Below are 19,437 nucleotides of genomic sequence, written 5' to 3'. Positions count from 1 at the left end.
ATCATATAACTACCCTTTACCCATGTATGACCAAGCGCTTACCAACTTGCACCCCTGTGACCCTGAGGTTTATATCCTGTACCCCTGTGCACCCACCCCCTAATGCCATCGTCCGTACCTTAACACCCCTGAAAATGTCTCTAGTTTATCTTACCTGGATTCGAACCCTGGCCCGTTTGCTTGAGAAGCGAAGCCCGTACCACTGAGCCATAGCGCCACTCTCGAGATATCAAGGAAAAACTGCTCTATACCTTATAAGGCTGGGTAAACAAGGCTATACGGTAGTTACTTCTAGTTTTCAAGAGAGTGGCGCGATAGCTCAGTGGTACGGGCTTCGCTTCTCAAACAAGAGGACCGGGGTTCGAATCCAGGTAAGATCAACTTGAGAATTTTTCAGGGGTGTAAAGACAAGGACGTTAAGGGGACGTTAAGATAAGTGAGTTAGTGGGTGATTTGACATGTGTACAGGGTAACAAGAGTTGGTCAAAGGGGTACTAGGTTTCAAGAAATGGTAATAAAGGTCAATAATATCAAGAACTAGGTCATAAGGGTGCAAGTTATGAATGAGTGGGTACACAGTGGTAGAGGGTATCAATGGGTTGGTCCTGGAGGTGCAGGGTTTTAGGGGATGGTTCAAACAGGCACAGGGTTTCAAGAGCTAGGTAATTAGGGTACATAATAATAATTAATAATAATAATTAATAAAAAAGCTACCCTATATAAATGAGTATCCACGCCTAACTAAGCTACACCCCCACGACCTAGCACTAAGTACGCTATACTCCTGAATACCTACCCCTAACTAAGCCTCACCCCTATGACCTAGCAATAACTATACTTTACCCCTGAGTACAAAACCCTTGCTAAGCTACACCACTGTGACGTAGCATTAACTACCTTATATACCTGAATACCCAACCCTAACTAAACTACACGCCTATAACCGAGCACTTACCAACCCTATAAGCCTGTGTGCCCACCCCTAACTAAACTACACCCCTATAACCCTGTGTACCCACTCCTAACTAAACTACACCCCTATGTCCTAGCACAAACTAGCCTATACCCCTGATTACCCACACCTAGCTAAGCTACTCCCCTACGACATAGCACTAACTGGACTATACCCCTGAATACCCAACCCTAACTAAAGTACACCTCTACTACCTGGCACTAACTACCCTATACCCCTGAATACCCACCCCTAACTAAGCTACACCCTTATGACTTGGCTGTAACTACCCTATACCCCTGAGTACCCACACCCCTAAATAAGCTGAACCCCTACGACCTAGCACTAACTACCCTATACCCATGAGTACCCACCGCTAACTAAGTTACACCCCTATGACTTAGCACTTACTACCCTATACCCCTGAGTACCAACCCCTAACAAAGCTACACCCCTATGAACTAGCACTTACTACCCTATACCCCTGCCTACCCATCCCTAACTGACCTACACCCCTATGACACCTAATCATATAACTACCATTTACCTATGTATGACCAAGCGCTTAATAACTTGCACCCCTGTGACCCTGAGGTTCATATCCTGTACCCCTGTGCACCCACCCCCTAATGCCATCGTCCTTACCTTAACACCCCTGAAAAAGTCTCTAGTTTATCTTACCTGGATTTGAACCCTGGCCCGTTTGCTTGAGAAGCGAAGCCCGTACCACTGAGCCATAGCGCCACTCTCGAGATATCAAAGAAAAACTACTCTATACCTTATAAGGCTGTTTAAACAAGGCTATACGGTAGTTACTTCTAGTTTTCAAGAGAGTGGCGCGATAGCTCAGTGGTACGGGCTTCGCTTCTCAAACAAGAGGACCGGGGTTCGAATCCAGGTAAGATCAACCTGAGAATTTTTCAGGGGTGTAAAGACGAGGACGTTAAGGGGACGTTAAGATAAGTGAGTTAGTGGGTGATTTGACATGTGTACAGGGTAACAAGAGTTGGTCAAAGGGGTACTAGGTTTCAAGAAATGGTAATAAGGGTCAATAATATCAAGAACTAGGTCATAAGGGTGCAAGTTATGAATGAGTGGGTACACAGGGGTAGAGGGTATCAATGGCTTGGTCTTGGAGGTGCAGGGTTTTAGGGGATGGTTCAAACAGGCAAAGGGTTTCAAGAGCTAGTTAATATGGGTACATAATAATAATTAATAAAAATAATTAATAATAATAATAATTAATAAAAATAGCTACTCTATATCCCTGAGTATCCACGCCTAACTAAGCTACACCCCTACGACCTAGCACTAACTACGCTATACTCCTGAATACCTACCCCTAACTAAGCCTCACCCCTATTACCTAGCAATAACTACACTTTACCCCTGAGTACCCAACCCTTGCTAAGCTACACCCCTGTGACGTAGCACTAACTACCTTATACCCCTGAATACCCAACTCTAACTAAACTAAACCCCTATAGCAGAGCACTTACCTACCCTGTGACCCTCTGTACCCACCCCTAACTAAACTACACCCCTATAACCCTGTGTACCCACTCCTAACTAAACTACACCCCTATGTCCTAGCACAAACTGGTCTATACCCCTGAGTACCCAACCCTAACTAAACTACACCTCTACTACCTAGCACTAACTACCCTATAACCCCTGAATACCCACCCCTAACTAAGCTACACCCTTATGACTTGGCTGTAACTACCCTATACCCCTGAGTACCCACCCCTAACTAAGCTAAACCCCTACGATCTAGCACTAACTACCCTACACCCATGAGTACCCACCGCTAACTAAGCTACACACGTATGACTTAGCACTTATTACCCTATACCCCTGAGTACCAACCCCTAGCTAAGCTACACCCCTATGACCTAGCACTTACTACCCTATATCCCTGCCTACCCATCCCTAACTGACCTACACCCCTATGACACCTAATCACATAACTACCCTTTACCCATGTATGAACAAGCGCTTACCAACTTGCACCCCTGTGACCCTGCAGTTGATATCCTTTTCCCCATTGCACCCTCCCCCTAATGCCACCGTCCTTACCTTAACACCCATGAAAAAGTCTCTAGTTTATCTTACCTGAATTCGAACCCTGGCCAGTTTGCTTGAGAAGCGAAGCCCGTACCACCGAGCCATAGCGCCACTCTCGAGATATCAAGGAAAAACTACTTTATACCTTATAAGGCTGGGTAAACAAGGCTATATTGAAGTTACTTCTAGTTTTCAAGAGAGTGGCGCGATAGCTCAGTGGTACGGGATTCGTTTCTCAAACAAGAGGACCGGGGTTCGAATCCAGGTAAGATCAACTTGAGATTTCTTCAGGGGTTTAAAGACAAGGACGTTAAGGGGACGTTAAGATAAGTGAGTTTGTGGGTGATTTGACATGTGTACAGGGTAACAAGAAATGGTCAAACGGGTACTAGGTTTCAAGGGATGGTAATAAGGGTCAATGATATCAAGAACTAGGTCATAGGGGTGCAAGGTATGAATGAGTGGGTACACAGGGGTAGAGGGTATCAATGGCTTGGTCTTGGAGGTGCAGGGTTTTAAGGGATGGCTCAACCAGCCACAGGGTTTCAGGAGCTAGGTAATATGGGTACATTATAATAATTAATAATAATAGCTACCCTATATTTCTGAGTATCCACGCCTAACTAAGCCACACCCCTACGACCTAGCACTAACTACGCTATACTCCTGAATACGTACCCCTAACTGAGCCTCACCCCTATGACCTAGAAATAACTACACTTTACCCCTGAGTACCCAACCCTTGCTAAGCTACACCCCTGTGACGTAGCACTAACTACCCTATACCCCTTAAAACCATACCCTAACTAAACTACACCCCTATAACACTGTGTACCCACTCCTAACTAAACTACACCCCTATGTCCTAGCACAAACTAGCCTATACCCCTGAGTACCCACACCTAGCCAAGCTACACCCCTACGACCTAGCACTAACTGGCCTATACCCCATTAATACCCACCCCTAACTAAGCTACACCCTTATGACTTGGCTGTAACTACCCTATACCCCTGAGTACCCAACCCTAACTAAGCTAAACCCCTACGACCTTGCACTAACTACCCTATACCCATGAGTACCCACCGATGGTAATAATGGTCAATGATATCAAAAACTAGGTCATAAGGGTGCAAGTTATGAATAAGTGGGTACACAGGGGTAGAGGGTATCAATGGCTTGGTCTTGGAGGTGCAGGGCTTTAGGGGATTGTTCAAACAAGCACAGGGTTTCAAGAGCTAGGTAATATGGGTATATAATAATAATTAATTATAATAATTAATAATAATAATAATAATTAATAAAAATAGCTACCCTATACCCCTGAGTACCCACCTCGAACTAAGCTAAACCCCTACGACCTAGCACTAACTACCATATACCCATGAGTAACCACCGCTAACTAAGCTACACCAATATGACTTAGCACTTATTACCCTATACCCCTGAGTACCAACCCCTAACTAAGCTACACCCCTATGACCTAGCACTTACTACCCTATACCCCTGCCTACCCATCCCTAACTTACCTACACCCCTATGACACCTAATCACATAACTACCCTTTACCCATGTATGAACAAGCGCTTACCAACTTGCACCCCTGTGACCCTGCCGTTGATATCCTTTTCCCCTGTGCACCCACCCCCTAATGACACCGTCCTTACCTTAAAACCAATGAAAAAGTCTCTAGTTTATCTTACCTGAATTCGAACCCTGGCCAGTTTGCTTGAGAAGTGAAGCCCGTACCACCGAGCCATAGCGCCACTCTCGAGATATCAAGGAAAAACTACTTTATACCTTATAAGGCTGGGTAAACAAGGCTATATTGTAGTTACTTCTAGTTTTCAAGAGAGGTGCAGGGTTTTAGGGGATGGTTCAACCAGCCACAGGGTTTCAGGAGCTAGTTAATATGGGTACATTATAATAATTAATAATAATAGCTACCCTATATTTCTGAGTATCCACGCCTAACTAAGCTACACCTCTATGACCTAGCAATAACTAAACTTTACCCCTGAGTACACAACCCTTTCTAAGCTACACACCTGTGACGTAGCACTAACTACCGTATACCCCTTAAAACCATACCCTAACTAAACTACACCCCTATAACCCTGTGTACCCACTCCTAACTAAACTACAACCATATGTCCTAGCACAAGCTAGCCTATACCCCTGAGTACCCACACCTAGCTAAGCTACACCCCTACGACCTAGCACTAACTGGCCTATACCCCTGAATACCCACCCCTAACTAAGCTACACCCTTATGACTTGGATGTAACTACCCTATACCCCTGAGTACCCACCCCTAACTAAGCTAAACCCCTGTTACTTAGCACTTACTACCCTATACCCCTGAGTACCAACCCCTAACAAAGCTACACCCCTATGAACTAGCACTTACTACCCTATACCACTGCCTACTCATCCCTAACTGACCTATACCCCTATGACACCTAATCATATAACTACCCTTTACCCATGTATGACCAAGCGCTAACCAACTTGCACCCCTGTGACCCTGAGGTTCATATCCTGTACCCCTGTGCACCCACCCCCTAATGCCATCGTCCTTAACTTAACACCCCTGAAAAAGTCTCTAGTTTATCTTACCTGGATTCGAACCCTGGCCCGTTTGCTTGAGAAGCGAAGGCCGTACAACTGAGCCATAGCGCCACTCTCGAGATATCAAGGAAAAACTACTCTATACCTTATAAGGCTGGGTAAACAAGGCTATACGGTAGTTTCTTCTAGTTTTCAAGAGAGTGGCGCGATAGCTCAGTGGTACGGGCTTCGCTTCTCTAACAAGAGGACCGGGGTTCAAATCCAGGTAAGATCAACTTGGGATTTTTTCAGGGGTGTTAAGAAAAGTAAGTTAAGGGGACGTTAAGATAAGTGAGTTTGTGGGTGAGTTGACAGTTGTATAGGGTAACAAGAGTTGATCAAAGGGGTACTAGGTTTCAAGAAATGGTAATAAGGGTCAATGATATCAAGAACTAGGTCATATGGGTGCAACTTATGAATGAGTGTGTACACAGTGGTAGAGGGTATCAATGGCTTGGTCTTGGAGGTGCAGGGTTTTAGGGGATGGTTCAAACAGGCACAGGGTTTCAAGAGCTAGGTAATATGGGTACATAATAATAATTAATAGTACTAATTCGAAAAAAATAGTAATTAATAAAAATAGCTATCCTATATCCCTGAGTATGCACGCCTAACTAAGCTACACCCCTACGACCTAGCACTAACTACGCTATACTCCCGAATACCTACCCCTAAATAAGCCTCACCCCTATGACCTAGCAATAACTTCACTTTACCCCTGAGTACCCAACCCTTGCTAAGCTACACCCCTGTGACGTAGCACTAACTACCTTATACCTCTGAATACCTAACTAAACTACACCCCTATAACCGAGCACTTACCTACACTATAACCCTGTGACCCACCCCTAACTAAACTACACCCCTATGTCCTAGCACTAACTAGCCTATACCCCTAAGTACATACACCTAGCTAAGCTACACCCCTACGACCTAGGACTAACTAGCCTATACCCCTGAATGCCCAACCCTAACTAAACTACACCTCTAGTACCTAGCACTAACTACCTTATACCCCTGAATACCCACCCGTAACAAAGCTACACCCTTATGACTTGGCTGTAACTACCCTATACCCCTGAGTACCCACCCCTAACTAAGCTAAACCCCTACGACCTAGCACTAACTACCCTACACCCATGAGTACCCACCGCTAACTAAGCTACACACGTATGACTTAGCACTTATTACCCTATACCCCTGAGTACCAACCCCTAGCTAAGCTACACCCCTATGACCTAGCACTTACTACCCTATATCCCTGCCTACCCATCCCTAACTGACCTACACCCCTATGACACGTAATCACATAACTACTCTTTACCCATGTATGACCAAGCGCTTACCAACTTGCATCCCTGTGACCCTGCCGTTTATATCCTTTTCCCCTGTGAACCCACCCCCTAATGCCACCGTCCTTACCTTAACACCCCTGAAAAAGTCTCTAGTTTATCTTACCTGGATTCGAACCCTGGCCCGTTTGCTTGAGAAGCGAAGTCCATAGCGCCACTCTCGAGATATCAATGAAAAACTACTCTATACCTTATAAGGCTGGGTAAACAAGGCTATACAGTAGTTACTTCTAGCTTTCAAGAGAGTGGCGCGATAGCTCTGTGGTACTTGCTTCGCTTCTCAAACAAGAGGATCGTGGTTCGAATCCAGGTCAGATCAATTTGGGATTTTTTCAGGGGTGTTAAGATAAGGACCTAAAGGGGACGTTAAGTTAAGTGAGTTAGTGGGTGAGTTGACAGGTGTACAGGGTAACAAGAGTTGGTCAAAAGAGTACTAGACTTCAAGGCATGGTAATAAGGGTCAATGATATCATAAACTAGGTCATAGGGGTGCAAGATATGAATGAGTGGGTACACAGGGGTAGAGGGTATCAATGGCTTGGTCTTGGAGGTGCAGGGTTTTAGGGGATGGTTCAACCAGTCACAGGGTTTCAAGAGCTAGGTAATATGGGTACATAATAATAATTAATAATAATAATAATTAATAAAAATATCTACCCTATATCCCTGAGTATTCACGCCTAACTAAGCTACACCCCTACGACCTAGCACTAACTACGCTATACTCCTGAATACCTACCCCTAACTAAGCCTCACCCCTATGACATAGCAATAACTACACCTTACCCCTGAGTACACACACCTAGCTAAGCTACGCCCCTACGACCTAGCGCTAACTGGCCTATGCCCCTGAATACCCAACCCTAACTAAACTATACCTCTACTACATAGCACTAACTACCCTATACCCCTGAATACCCACCCCTAACTAAGCTACACCCTTATGACTTGGCTGTAACTACCCTATACTCCTGAGTACCCACCCCTAACTAAGCTAAACCCCTACAACCTGGCACTAACTACCCTATACCCATGAGTACCAACCCCTAGCTAAGCTACATCCCTATGACTTAGCACTTACTACCCTATACCCCTCAGTACCAACCCCTAACAAAGCTACACCCCTATGAACTAGCACATACTACCCTATACCTCTGCCTACCCATCCCTAACTGACCTACACCCCTATGACACCTAATCATATAACTACCCTTTACCCATGTATGACCAAGCGCTTACCAACTTGAACCCCTGTGACCCTCAGGTTCATATCCTGTACCCCTGTGCACCCACCCCCTAATGCCATCGTCCTTACCTTAACACCCCTGAAAAAGTCTCTAGTTTATCTTACCTGGATTCGAACCCTGGCCCGTTTGCTTGAGAAGCGAAGCCCGTACCACTGAGCCATAGCGCCACTCTCGAGATATCAAGGAAAAACTACTCTATACCTTATAAGGCTGGGTAAACAAGGCTATACGGTATTTACTTCTAGTTTTCAAGAGAGTGGCGCGATAGCTCAGTGGTACGGGCTTCGCTTCTCAAACAAAAGGACCGGGGTTCGAATCCAGGTAAGATCAACTTGAGAATTTTTCAGGGGTGTAAAGACAAGGACGTTAAGGGGAAGTTAAGATAAGTGAGTTAGTTGGTGATTTGACATGTGTACAGTGTAACAAGAATTGGTCAAAGGGGTACTAGGTTTCAAGAAATGGTAATAAGGGTCAATAATATCAAGAACTAGGTCATAAGGGTGCAAGTTACAAATGAGTGGGAACACAGGGGTAGAGAGGTATCAATGGCTTGGTCTTGGAGGTGCAGGGTTTCCGGGGATGGTTCAAACAGGCACAGGGTTTCAAGAGCTAGTTAATATGGGTACATAATAATAATTAATAATAATAATAGTTAATAAAAATAGCTACCCTATATCCCTGAGTATCCACGCCTAACTAAGCTACACCCCTACGACCTAGCACTAACTACGCTATACTCCTGAATACCTACCCCTAACTAAGCCTCACCCCTATGAACTAGCAATAACTACACCATACCCCTGAGTACCCAACCCTTGCTAAGCTACACCCCTGTGACGTAGCACTAACTACCTTATACCCCTGAATACTCAGCCCTAACTAAACTACACCCCTATAACCGAGCACTTATCTACCCTATAACACTGTGTACCCACTCCTAACTAAACTACCCCCCTTTGTCCTAGCACAAACTAGCCTATACCCCTGAGTACCCACCACTAACTAAGCTAAACCCCTACGACGTAGCACTAACTACCCTACACCCATGAGTACCCACCGCTAACTAAGCTACACCCCTATGACTTAGCACTTATTACCCTATACCCCTGAGTACCAACCCCTAGCTAAGTTACACCCCTATGACTTAGCACTTACTACCCTATACCCCTGAGTATCAACCCCTAACAAAGCTACACCCTTATGACACCCCTATGACTTAGCACTTACTTCCCTATATTTCTGCCTACCCATCCCTAACTAAGCTACACACCTATGACCTAGCACTTACTACCCTATATTTCTGCCTACCCATCCCTAACTGACCTACACCCCTATGACACCTAATCAAACAACTACCCTTCACCCATGTATGACCAAGCGCTTACCAACTTGCACACCTGTGACCCTGCCGTTTATATCTTTTTTCCCTGTGCACCCACCCCCTAATGCCACCTTCCTTACCTTAACACCCCTGAAAAAGTCTCTAGTTTATCTTACCTGGATTCGAACCCTGGCCCGTGTGCTTGAGAAGTAAAGCCCGTACCACTGAGCCATAGCGCCACTTTCGAGATATCAAGAAAAAACTACTCTATACCTTATAAGGCTGGGTAAACAAGGCTATACGGTAGTTACTTCTAGTTTTCAAGAGAGTGGCGCGATAGCTCAGTGGTACGGAGAGGACCGGGGTTCGAATCCAGGTCAGATCAACTTGGGATTTTTTCAGGGGTGTTAAGACAAGGACGTAAGGGGACGTTAAGATAAGTGAGTTTGTGGGTGAGTTGACAGGTGTATAGGGTAACAAGAGTCGGTCAAAGGGGTACTAGGTTTCAAGAAATGGTAATAAGGGTCAATGATATCAAGAACTAGGTCATAGGGGTGCAAGTTATGAATGAGTGGGTACACAGGGGTAGAGGGCTTGGTTTTTGAGGTGCAGGGTTTTTAAGGGCATGGTTCAACCAGTCACACGGTTTCAAGAGCTAGGTAATATGGGTACATTATAATAATTAATAGCTACCCTATATCCCTGAGTATCCACGCCTAACTAAACTACACCCCTATGACCTAGCAATAACTAAACTTTACCCCTGAGTACCCAACCCTTTCTAAGCTACACCACTGTGACGTAGCACTAGCTACCCTATACCCCTTAAAACCATACCCTAACTAAACTACACCCCTATAACCCTGTGTACCCCCTCCTAACTAAACTACACCCCTATGTCCTAGCACTAACTAGCCTATACCCTTAAGTACATACACCTAGCTAAGCTACACCCCTACGACCTAGGACTAACTAGCCTATACCCCTGAATACCCAACCCTAACTAAACTACACCTCTACTACATAGCACTAACTACCCTATACCCCTGAATACCCACCTCTAACTAAGCTACACCCTTATGACTTGGCTGTAACTACCCTATACCCCTGAGTACCCACCCCTAACTAAGCTAAATCCATACGACCTAGCACTAACTACCCTATACCCATGAGTACCCACCGCTAACTAAGTTACACCCCTATGACTTAGCACTTACTACCCTATACCCCTGAGTACCAACCCCTAACTAAGCTACACCTCTATGAACTAGCACTTACTACCCTATACCCCTGCCTACCCATCCCTAACTGACCTACACCCCTATGATACCTAATCACATAACTACCCTTTACCCATGTTAAACCAAGCGCTTACCAACTTGCACCCCTGTGACCATGCCGTTTATATCCTGTACCCCTGTGCATTCACCCCCTAATGCCACCGTCCTTACCTTAACACCCCTGAAAAAGTCTCTAGTTGATCTTACCTGGATTCGAACCCTGGCCCGTTTGCTTGAGAAGCGAAGCCCGTACCACTGAGCCACAGCGCCACTCTTGAGATATCAAGGAAAAACTACTCTATACCTTATAAGGCTGGGTAAACAAGGCTATAGGATAGTTACTTCTAGTTTTCAAGAGAGTGGCGCGATAGCTCAGTGGTACGGGCTTCGCTTCTCAAACAAGAGGGCCGGTGTCCGAATCCAGGTCAGGTCAACTAGGGATTTTTTCAGGGGTGTAAAGATAAGGACGTTAAGTTGACGTTTAGATAAGTGAGTTTGTGGGTGAGTTGACAGGTGTATAGGGTAACAAGAGTTGGTCAAAGGGGTACAGGATTTCAAGGGTTGATAATAAGGGTCGATGATATCAGGAACTAGGTCATAGGGGTGCAAGTTATGAATGAGTGAGTACACAGGGGGTACAGGGTATCAATGGCCTGGTCTTGGAGGTGCAGGGTTTTAGGGTATGGTTCAAACAGGTACAGGGATTCAAGAGCTAGGTAATATGGGTACATTATAATAATTAATAATAATAATTAATAATAAAAATTACCCTATATCCCTGAGTATACACCCCTAATTAAGCTACACTCCTACGACCTAGCACCAACTACGCTATACTCCTGAATACCTACCCCTAACTAAGCCTCACCCCTACTACCTAGCAATAACTACACTTTACCCCTGAGTACCCAACCATTGCAAAGCTACACAACTGTGACGTAGCACTAACTTACCCTATACCCCTGAATACCCAACCCTAACTAAACTACACCCCTATAACCGAGCACCTACCTACCCTATAACCCTGAGTACCCACCCGTAACTAAACTACACCCCCATAACCGAGCACTTACCTATCCTATAACCCTGAGTACCCACACCTAGCTAAGCAACACCCCTACGACCTAGCACTAACTAGCCTATACCCCTGAAAACCCACCCCTAACTAAGCTACACCCTTATGACTTGGCTGTAACTACAATATACCCCTGAGTACCAACCACTTACTAAGCTAAACCCCTACGACCTAGCACTAACTACCCTATACCCATGAGTACCCACCGCTAATTAAGCTACACCTCTATGACTTAGCACTTACTACCCTATACCCATGAGTACCAACCCCTAACTAAGCTACACCCCTATGAACTAGCACTTACTACTCTATACCCCTGCCTACCCATCACTAACTGACCTACACCCCTATGATACCTAATCACATAACTACCCTTTACCCATGTTAAACCAAGCGCTTACCAACTTGCACCCCTGTGACCATGCCGTTTATATCCTGTACCCCTGTGCATTCACCCCCTAATGCCACCGTCCTTACCTTAACACCCCTGAAAAAGTCCCTAGTTGATCTTACCTGGACCCGAACCCTGGCCCGTTTGCTTGAGAAGCGAAGCCCGTACCACTAAGCCACAGCGTCACTCTTGAGATATAAAGGAAAAACTACTCTATACCTTATAAGGCTGGGTAAACAAGGCTATAGGGTAGTTACTTCTAGTTTTCAAGAGAGTGGCGCGATAGCTCAGTGGTACGGGCTTCGTTCTCAAACAAGAGGGCCGGGGTCCGAATCCAGGTCAGATCAACTAGGGATTTTTTCAGGGGTGTAAAGATAAGGACGTTAAGTTGACGTTTAGATAAGTGAGTTTGTGGGTGAGTTGACAGGTGTATAGGGTAACAAGTGTTGGACAAAGGGGTACAGGTTTTAAACGGTTGATAACAAGGGTCGATGATATAAAGAACTAGGTCATAGGGGTGCAAGTTATGAATGAGTGAGTACACAGGGGGTACAGGGTATCAATGGCTTGGTCTTGGAGTTGAAGGGTTTTAGGGTATGGTTCAAAGAGGTAGAAGGATTCAAGAGTTAGGTAAGATGGGTACATTATAAGAATTAATAATAATAATTACCCTATATCCCTGAGTATCCATCCCTAATTAAGCTACACCCCTACGACCTAGCACCAACTACGCTATACTGCTGAAAACCTACCACTAACTAAGCCTCACCCCTACTACCTAGCAATAACTACACTTTACCCCTGAGTACCCAACCCTTGCAAAGCTACACCCCTGTGACGTAGCACTAACTTACCCTATATCCCTGAATACCCAACCCTAACTAAACTACACCCCCATAACCGAGCACTTACCTATCTTATAACCCTGAGTACCCACCCGTAACTAAACTACACCCCTCTGTGATAGCACTAACTAGCCTATACCCCTGGGTACCCACACCTAGCTAAGCTACACCCCTACGACCTAGCACTAACTAGCCTATACCAGTGAATACCCACCCCTAACTAAGCTACACCCTTATGACTTGGCTGTAACTACAATATACCCCTGAGTACCCACCACTAACTAAGCTAAACCCCTACGACCTAGCACTAACTACCCTATAACCATGAGTACCCACCGTTAATTAAGCTACACCTCTATGACTTAGCACTTACTACCCTATACCCATGAGTACCAACCCCTAACTAAGTTACACCCCTATGAACTAGCACTTACTACCCTAAACCCCTGCCTACCCATCCCTAACTGACCTACACCCCTATGATACCTAATCACATAACTACCCTTTACCCATGTATAACCAAGCGCTTACCAACTTGCACCCCTGTGACCATGCCGTTTATATCCTGTACCCATGTGCATTCACCCCCTAATGCCACCGTCCTTACATTAACATCCCTGAAAAAGTCCCTAGTTGATCTTACCTGGATTCGAACCCTGGCCAGTTTGCTTGAGAAGCGAAGCCCGTACCACTGAGCCACAGCGCCACTCTTGAGATATCAAGGAAAAACTACTCTATACCTTATAAGGCTGAGTAAACAAGGCTATACGGTAGTTACTTCTAGTTTTCAAGAGAGTGGCGTTATAGCTCAGTGTTACGGGCTTCGCTTCTCAAACAAGAGGGCCGGGGTCCAAATCCAGGTCAGATCAACTTGGGATTTTTTCAGGGGTGTAAAGATAAGGACGTTAAGTTGACGTTTATATAAGTGAGTTTGTGGGTGAGTTGACAGGTGTATAGGGTAACAAGAGTTGGTCAAAGGGGTACAGGGTTTCAAGGGTTGGTAATAAGGGTCAATGATATCAAGAACTAGGTCATAGGGGTGCAAGTTATGAATGAGTGTGTACACGGGGGTACAGGGTATCAATGGCTTGGTCTTGACTGTGCAGGGTTCTAGAGGATGGTTCAAACAGGTACAGTGATTCAAGGGCTAGGCAATATGGGTACATTATAATAATTAAAAATAATAATTAATAATAATAATTAAGGATAATAGCTACCCTATATCCCTGAGTAACCACCCATAATTAAGCTACACCCCTACGACCTAGCACTAACTACGCTATACTCCTGAATACCTACCCCTAACTAAGCTTTACCCCTATAACCGAGCACTTACCTACCCTATAACCCTGAGTACCTACCCCTAACTAAACTACACCCCTATGTCCTAGCACTAACTGGCCTATACCCCTGAGTACCCGCACCTAGCTGAGCTACACCCATACGACCTAGCACTAACTAGCCAATACCCCTGAATACCCAACCCTAACTAAACTACACCTCTACTACCTAGCACTAACTACCCTATACCCCTGAATACCCACCCCTAACTAAGATAATCCCGTACGACTCAGCACTAACTACCCGATACCCCTGCCTAGCCATCCCTAACTGACCTACACCCCTATTAATTAGCACTTACTACCATATACCCCTGAGTACCAACCCTTAACTATGCTACACCCCTATGACCTAGCACTTACTACCCTATACCCCTGCCTACCCATCCCTAACTGACCTACACCCCTATGACACCCAATCACATAACTACCATTTACCCATGTATGACCAAGCGCTTACCAACTTGCTCCACTGTGACTCTGCCGTTTATATCCTGTTCCCCTGTGCACCCACCCCCTAATGCCACCGTCCTTACCTTAACACCCCTGAAAAAGTTCCTAGTTGATCTTATTTGGATTCGAACAGTGGCCCGTTTGATTGAGAAGCGAAGCCCGTACCACTGAGCCATAGCGCCACTCTCGAGATATCAAAGAAAAACTACTAAATACCTTACAAGGCTGGGTAAACAAGGCTATACGGTAGTTACTTCTAGTTTTCAAGAGAGTGGCGCGATAGCTCAGTGATACGGGCTTCGCTTCTCAAACAAGAGGGCCGGGGTTCGAATCCAGGTCAGATCAACTTTTGATTTTTTCAGGGGTGTAAAGATAAGGACGTTAAGTTCACGTTTAGATAAGTGATTTTGTGGGTGAGTTGATAGGTGTATAGGGTAACAAGAGTTGGTCAAAGGGGTACAGGGTTTCAAGGGTTGGTAATAAGGGTCAATGATATCAAGAACTAGGTCATAGGGGTGCAACTTATGAATGAGTGAGTACACAGTGGTACAGGGTATCAATGGCTTGGTATTGGAGGTGCAGGGTTTTAGGGGATGCTTCAAACAGGTACAGTAATTCAAGGTCTAGGTAATATGAGTACATTATAATAATTAAAAATTATAATTAAAAATAATAATTAACAATAATAGCTACCCTATATCCCTGAGTATCCACCCATAATTAAGCTACACCCCTACGACCTAGCACTAACTACGCTATACTCCTGAATACGTACCCCTAACTAAGCTTTACCCGTACGACCTAGCAATAACTACACTTTACCCCTGAGTACACAACCCTTGCTAAGCTACTCCCCTGTGACGTAGCACTAACTACCCTATACCCCTGAATACCCAACCCTAACTAAACTACACCCCTATAACCGTGCACTTACCTACCCTATAACCCTGAGTACCCATCCGTAACTAAACTACACCCCTATGTCCTAGCACTAACTAGCCTATACCCCTGGGTACCCACACCTAGCTTAGCTACACCCCTACGACCTAGCACTAACTACCCTATACCCCTGCCTACCCATCCCTAACTGACCTACACCCCTATGACACCTAATCACATAACTAATATTTACCCATGTATGACCAAGCGTTCACCAACTTGCACCCCTTTGACCCTGCCGTTTATATCCTTTACCCCTGTGCACCCAACCCCTTAATAATAATAAATAATTAATAATAAATAAAACATAATTAATAAATAATAATTAATCATAATTAATAATAATGATTAATAATAAAAATTAATAATAATAATTAATAGTAATTATTAATAATAACTAACTATAATAATTAATAATAAATAATTAATTAAAATAATATTGATAATTATAATTAATAATAATAATTAATAATAATAGCTACCCTATATCCCTGAGTATCCACCCCTAATTAAGCTACACCCCTACGACATAGCACTAACTACGCTATACTCCTGAATACCTACCCCTAACTCAGCTTTCCCCCTACGACCTAGCAGTAACTACACTTTACACCTGAGTACCCAACCCTTGCTAAGCTGCACCCCTGTGACGTAGCACTAACTACCCTATACCCTTGAATACCCAACCCTAACTAAACTACACCCCTATAACCGAACACTTACCTACCCTATAACCCTGAGAACCCACCCCTAACTAAACTACACCCCTATGTCCTAGCACTAACTAGCCTATACCCCTGAGTACGCACACCTAGCTAAGCTACACCCCTACGACTTAGCACTAACTACCCTATACACATGAACACCCACCGCTAACTAAGCTACTTCCCTTTGACTTAGCACTTACTACCCTATACCCCTGAGTACCAACCCCTAACTAAGCTACACCCCTATGACCTAACACTTACTACCCTATACCCCTGCATACCCATCCCTAACTGACCTACACCCTATGACACCTAATCACATAACTACCCTTTACCCATGTATGACCAAGCGCTTACAAACTTGCACCCCAGTGACCATACCATTTATATCCTGTACCCCTCTGCACCCACCCCCTAATGCCACCGTCCTTACCTTAACACCCCTGAAAAAGTCCCTAGTTGATCTTACCTGGATTCGAACCCTGGCCCGTTTGCTTGAGAAGCGAAGCCCGTACCACTGAGCCATAGCGCCACTCTCGAGATATCAAGGGAAAACTACTCTATACCTTATAAGGCCGGGTAAACAAGGCTATACGGTAGTTACTTCTAATTTTCAAGAGAGCACGAACTACGCTATACTCCTGAATAACTACCCCTAACTAAGCCTCGCCCATACTACCTAGCAATAACTACACTTTACCCCTGAGTACCCAACATTTGCAAAGCTACACCCCGTTGACGTAGCACTAACTATCCTATACCCCTGAATACCCAACCCTAACTAAACTACACCCCTATAACCGAGCACTTACCTACCCTATAACCCTGAGTACCCACCCGTAACTAAACTACACCCCTATGTCCTAGCACTAACTAGCCTATACCCCTGGGTACCCACACCTAGCTTAGCTACACCCCTACGACCTAGCACTAACTAGCCTATACCCCCTGAATACCCAACCCTAACTAAACTACACCTCTACTATCTAGCACTAACTAAAATATACCCCTGAGTACCCACCCCTAACTAAGCTACACCCTTATGACCTAGCACTAACTACCCTATACCCATGAGTACCCACCGCTAATTAGGCTACACCTCTATGACGTAGCACTAACTACCCTATACACCTGAACAAACAACCCCAACTAAACTACACCCCTATAACCGAGCACTTACCTACCCTATAACCCTGAGTTACCCACCCCTAACTAAACTACACCCTTATGATTTGGCTGTAACCACCCTATACCCCTGAGTACCCACCGCAAACTAAACAAACCCCTACGAACTAGCACTAACTACCGATGCCCATGAGTACCCACCGCCATTTAAGCTACACCTCTATGACTTAGCACTTACTACCCTATACCAAATGAGTACCAACCCCTAATTAAGCTACACCCCTATGGCCTAGCACTTACTACCCTATACCCCTGCCTACCCATCCCTAACTGACCTACACCCCTATGACATTCAATCACATAACTACCCTTTACCCATAAATGACCAAGCGCTTACCAAGTTGCACCCCTGTGACCCTGCCGTTTATATCCTGTACCCCTGTGTACCCACCCCCTAATGCCACCGTCCTTACCTTAACACCCCTGAAAAAGTCCCTAGTTGATCTTATCTGGATTCGAACCCTGGCCCGTTAGCTTCAGAAGCGAAGCCCGTACCACTGAGCCATAGCGCCACTCATGAGATATTAAGGAAAAACTACTCTATACCTTATAAGGCTTGGTAAACAAGGCTATACGGTAGTTACTTCTAGTTTTAAAGAGAGTGGCGCGATAGCTCAGTGGTACGGGCTTCGCTTCTCAAACAAGAGGGCCGGGGTTCGAATCAAGGTCAGATCAACTTGGGGGTTTTTCAGGGGTGTAAAGATAAGGACGTTAAGTTGACGTTTAGATAAGTGAGTTTGTGGGTGAGTTGACAGGTGTATAGGGTAACAAGAGTTGGTCAAAGGGGTACAGGATTTCAAGGGTTGAAAATAAGGGTCGATGATATCAAGAACTAGGTCATAGGGGTGCAAGTTATGAATGAGTGAGTACACAGGCGTACAGGGTATCAATGGCTTGGTCTTGGAGGTGCAGGGTTTGAACCTGCCGTTTATATCCTGTACCCCTGTGCAACCACCCTCTTAATAATAATAACTAATTAATAATTAATAAAAAATAATTAATAAATGATAATTAATAATTAATAATTAATAATAATAACTAATAATGATAATAATTAATAATAATAATTAATAATAATAATTAATAATAATGATTAATAGTAATTAATAATAATAACTCATAATAATAACTCATAATAATAACTCATAATAATAACTCATAATAATAACTATTAATAATAAGTAATAATAAATAATTAATAATAAATAATAATAATAATAATAATAATAATAATAATAAATTAATAATAATAAATTAATAATTAATAATTAATAATTAATAATTAATAATTAATAATTAATAATTAATAATTAATAATTAATAATTAATAATTAATAATTAATAATTAACAATTAACAATTAACAATTAACAATTAACAATTAATAATTAATAATTAATAATAATAATAAATAATAATAATAAATAATAATAATAAATAATAATAATAAATAATAATAATAAATAATAATAATAAATAATAATAATAAATAATAATATTAAATAATAATATTAAATAATAATATTAAATAATAATAATAAATAATAAATAATAAATAATAAATAATAATAATAATAATAAAAATAATAATAAAAATAATAATAAAAAAATAATAATAATAATAAAAATAGTAATAATAATATTGAATAATAATAATTACCCTATATCCCTGAGTA

This window comes from Nematostella vectensis, chromosome 4, assembly GCF_932526225.1.
Source record: "Nematostella vectensis chromosome 4, jaNemVect1.1, whole genome shotgun sequence".
Classification (NCBI taxonomy): Eukaryota; Metazoa; Cnidaria; class Anthozoa; order Actiniaria; family Edwardsiidae; genus Nematostella; species Nematostella vectensis.
Note: the sequence above shows the minus strand (reverse complement) of the source record.